At 33.7% G+C, this 5,073-nt stretch overlaps 1 pseudogene; it reads right to left on the bottom strand.

Moving 5' to 3' along the window:
• Window positions 1–4,138: 4,138 nt before the first annotated feature.
• On the bottom strand, window positions 4,139–4,456 carry LOC114101568 (large ribosomal subunit protein eL42-like; annotated as a pseudogene).
• Between the last annotated feature and the right edge of the window lie 617 nt (window positions 4,457–5,073).

Here is a 5,073-nt window from a genome sequence, read left to right as displayed (position 1 = left end):
CTGTCCTAAGGTTGTCCAAACTTTTGTAATATTCCTGAAGATATCAAGGTAATGATCAGCCTTCTATATTTAAAACAAGATGTTAGATTCAAAGTAAAAAAAAAAAATCTACCAAGAACATAAATCAGAACATTCATTTTCAAAACCAAATGAAATAGTGCTCAAACATGCACCCTTTTTTGCTCAGGCAATGTCTAGAAATACCAAGTAAGCCTAAAATTACAATGGCCTTATTAGATGCTGGTCAAAGAAGTCTCCACAGAGTCAGTACATCTGTTCTAGCATCTTCTAAAACCATCAACCTTGCTGAGAATAGTGACAGGACAGGAAAGAAAAGAATAATAATATTCTAATGTCCTTATGAAAAGGACATCATTGTCATTCACCCCATTGTAATGCTTTTATTTTTATTTTACTGAATAAAAAGTCAATTATATTTGATATTATGTCAATCATGCTTTCTATCTAGATAATAGATTTTTAAACTTTTATATTCTTTTTCAAGGGTGTACTTGGAACTCTATAGAGCTGCCTGTAGCCATAACTAAATAAAAAACTTGGTTTTACATTAAGACACTCAGAAGTTCACTTACAAGTCTTCAGAATGCAAAGAGAGATTAAATTGTATCATGGAAATTGTGAGACTTTTGGGTAAGAATGGGCAAAAGGAATATTGCTATTATTTTCAGCTTTCAGGTACTGGAAATAGTTAAATATTTTCAAAGTATTTTTAAAAAGTACTCCTTGGACAACTCCAGGTATCAAGTGTTTTCAGAATAAACAGAAAGTTCCTGGTCTGTTTGGAACCAGGATTTGCTGAAAACCACTTCATCGCATTCTGTCCAGGGATGCCAGTGTTGACTGGAATGCACATTGTTAAAACTCAATCTCTAGGAAAAGAAATTTTATTTTATTAGCCGAGTTAATGGAAATGCTTTTGATTCCATTCCAGCTTTCTAGAAATTTATATACTAAATATTTAATATCTTGAGCCAGTGGATAATTAAGAAACCCAAATTTTAATGTCTGCTTTTGATTTATTTTTTTCACAGGTAAAGAATATACGTTTACCTTTGAGGGAAATTCATTTGAAGTCTCTAGAACTTCTAAGTACTTATAATTGTAGATAACAAAAATTATTTTAGGCCATTGCCTCCTGTGAATTCCTGTGTTCCTGAACTGGGAAAAGATCTAGGCCTAGGAATGTAAAAGGTGACTCTGGACATGCTTTGCTTGTTAGGTACTAATATTAGTGAATATTCTTCAATCTGATGTTTTATAGCAATAAATTCACTTTCAGAGTTTTTAATCAAATGCTTTATGTGTAAGTTGACAGTAGATTATTTTCAGTTATTTGCTGTAGGATATTTCAAGAGACCTGGAGGAGTAAAAAATGTAAAACAATTCAAAATCTTTATTTAGATTTTATTTATCTTTTATGTTTACATCCATCACGAACATATGGGGTATGCCTTATGTTCTCAGAATTTACCTCAAACAAAATAATGAAATTCTGTGGAATCTAGAGCAAATAGAAATCTTTCTATGTATGTCATTTTCTATTTTATTATCTATAAAAATCTGTATTTATGCTATAAATAAATCCATTTCTGATCACGTGAAATATTTGGTGTCATAAGTATGGCAAATAAATCATAAACTGATCTTTCTTTTTTTTTTTTTTTATTTATTTTAGTTTTTGGCGGACACAACATCTTTGTTTATATGTGGTGCTGAGGATCGAACCCGGGCCGCACGCATGCCAGGCAAGCGTGCTACCGCTTGAGCCACATCCCCAGCCCCATAAACTGATCTTTCTTGATTTTCATTGCATACCTTAGCAGAATCTTGTACATATTGACTGACTGATACAGTTCCAGGAATTCTTAAAATTGACTAACTTATTAATTTATTAATAATGATTAATGATTGATTAATCATTTAGAAATTCATTAAGTTTCTGGAATTAAACAATTTAAATTATGTTTGGCATAAGCTGGGACAAAATGTAACCATCAAAAACTATGCTCTAGGGAATTTTTAAGGATATGGGGATAATAAACATGTTCTATTACTAATTGAAAATATTAGATTACTACATGGCAACTTTATATTCTCAATTTTGTAAAAACAAATAGATGCATGGGTATATTAGAATATAGGAAAATATTCTAACTCATTAGCAGCATTTTCTTTGGTTTGCAAATTTTCTTTTTTCTTTTTTAGTTGTAGTTGGACACAACACCTTTATTTTGTTTGTTTATTTATTTTTTTTTATGTGGTGCTGAGGATCGAACCCAGAGTCTTGCATGTTCGAGGAGAGCGCTCTACCACTGAGCCACAACCCCAGCCCGGCAAATTTTCAATAATATTTGTTCTATTCTACTTTTCTCTAAAAAAAAAGCTTTTTTTTTTTTTTTAATTACAGTTTTATATTCTCAAGAGTAGAGGAGACACATAATGGATCCCCATGTACCCATCATCTGGATTCAACAATTACCTCTATAAGTGGCAATACCATCCATCCAGTTTCTCCAGCCAGATAGCCAAGAGTTTCTTTAATATTTCTGTTTTATCTAAGCCTCTCCCTGAACCCCATGTGATTCACTGTCAAGTCAATCAAACTCTACTGCATACGTGGTCTACTGCTATGGCCTCCCATTTAGTTTCTGCCTTCATTCTTGTCTTTCTCTGATGTTACCCAGCAGCCAGAGTAATCCTTAAAATATGTAAATTCAGTTATGCTAGTTCTCTGCTATAATCTTCTAATAACATCTTGCTCCATTAATAACAAACCCAAACTGTTTACTTTTTTTTTAAGAGAGAGAGAAGAGAGAGAGAGAGAGAGAATTTTTTAATATTTATTTTTCAGTTTTCGGTGGACACAACATCTTTATTTTATTTTTATGTGGTGCTGAGGATTGAACCCAGCACCCCGCGCATGCCAGGCGAGCCGTGCTACAATGATCTTGACATATCATACATTTGATTCAAATGGGATATGAATTCTCATTTTTCCACGTGTACAAATTGCAGGATCACATTAGTTATACATCCATGGGGTTTTATTGACCATAAAGAAGAATAAAATTATGTCATTTGCAAGCAAATGAATGGAACTGAACATCATGCTAAGTAAAATAAGCCAGACTCAAAAAGTCTAAGGTCAAATGTTTTTTCCCATATGTGGAAGTTAGAGGAAAGAAAAATAAAAATTAAAAAAAAGGTGTGTGTGTAGGAACCTCATGAAAATAGAAGGGAGACTAATGAAATAGAGAAAGGGAATTGAAAGGAAAGGGGGAGGGGAGGGCACAACGAAGTTCTGGGGAATGAAATCTACCAACTTATGCTTTGAGTACACCACAGCGATTCCCAATTATTATAATTATATGAGTATAATTATAATGCAATACTACTACTACTAGTAATGGAAGGGAGATCAGTAGAGTAGAGCAAGTAGACATGGGGGGGAAAGGGAAGAGAAAGGGAAAGCACTAGGGAATGAGATTGATCAAATATGTCTTGTGCATATTCAATATGGCATAATGAGTCCCACTATTATGTCTAATTATAATGCACCAATAAAGATAAAATTTAAAAATATAAAGTCTCTGTCTTTTAATAGATTATTTAACTTTCACATTTTTTGTGTGATTGTGTTGGATTTTTTTTCTAACATTCTTAATTTTCCTTTTTCTTTTCTTTATCCTCTCTCCCCTGACCTGAATTTAAGGTGAAGATTAAGTTCTTTAGGTTCCCTCTTCTTAACCATTTTCCATGTCAAGATAATTTGGAGTTGTCACTACTTTTTGTTTGTTTATATTCAGAATTTACTTTAGACTTAATGGTAAGAATTTTTTAGCTTTTCACCACCATTGTGAATATATTATTTCTCTTGAATTAGGTTTCCTTCCTCCCTCCCTTCCTTCCTTCCTTCCTTCCTTCCTTCCTTCCTTTCTCTCTTCTTTCTTGTGATTGGGGCTGTTTTTCTTGTATCCTTTCACAAAGTAAAGAATGGGTGAAAGGGTGACAAGCTTCGTGTAAATCATTGCATGTCTGATGTGTCTTTATTTCTTTCTTCTTTTTTGAATACAACCTCAACATTTTATCATCTTCATAACAAAACAAACAATGAACCTTAGATCTGGATCACTCCATCCATTCTCTCCTTATCTCCTTCCAGTTCAGAATGCTTGAGTCTCTTAACAGCCAGCTTTCCCTCAAATCTGCAGTTGGGCTCAACACACTGAAGTGTCACCACAGTCTTCTTGGTTGTTTTAGCCTTTTTCCTGAAAATGGGCTTATTCTGTCCACCATGGCCACTGTTTCCTGTCATGAGGCTGCTTTTCCTGTGCATGCAGAGAATCCTCCCCCTTCTTGTACTGGGTTGCTTTACGGGGTTGGGATTTGCACACTTCTTACAGAACATCTGGTGGGTCTCCGGAAGGGTCACCATGTTTGCAGGAGTGTTATTGGCACAGACAAGTATGTCTTTATGTCTTCAGGATACCATGAAAGGTTGTAAATTTTGAAAATCAGAATTATTTTATCACAGAAAATTGAAAATACTGCTTCGGTGTATTTTTGCATCTGTAATTGCCCCTGAGAAAAACTAATGACAATCTGATTTATACTTCTTTGTAGGTAATTTCTATCCCTAGTTTCATCTTGGCTTATCTAGGTGATTCTCTGTTTTCATTTATCTCAGACATTTGTTGAGCTCATTGCCTCTTTTTTTTTTTTTTTTTTACATTTTTTTGGAATTTTTTCACTGTCATTTCTGTGAATACTTACCTTCATTCTCTTTTTGTAATTCTTCCTAATTAGATGTTGGAACATTTGAATTTTAAAAACATTTTCCATTTATTTGGCTCTTGTGAGCTATGTTCTGGGAGGATCCCTCATATATCATCCAACTAAGTAATTATTTTCCAGTTATATCTTTTCTGCTAGGCAGCACACTTTCTGAGTTTTAAAAAATTCCAGTGATGGAGTCTTCCTTTCCAAGATCCCTAGTTCCTGTTCATAATAATCCCTTTTAGTTAAAAGGAGCTGTTATTCTCAAGATGTCAG

This window comes from Marmota flaviventris, chromosome 15 (assembly GCF_047511675.1).
Source record: "Marmota flaviventris isolate mMarFla1 chromosome 15, mMarFla1.hap1, whole genome shotgun sequence".
NCBI lineage: Eukaryota > Metazoa > Chordata > Mammalia > Rodentia > Sciuridae > Marmota > Marmota flaviventris.
Note: the sequence above shows the minus strand (reverse complement) of the source record. Positions and strands in the feature narration are given on the sequence as shown.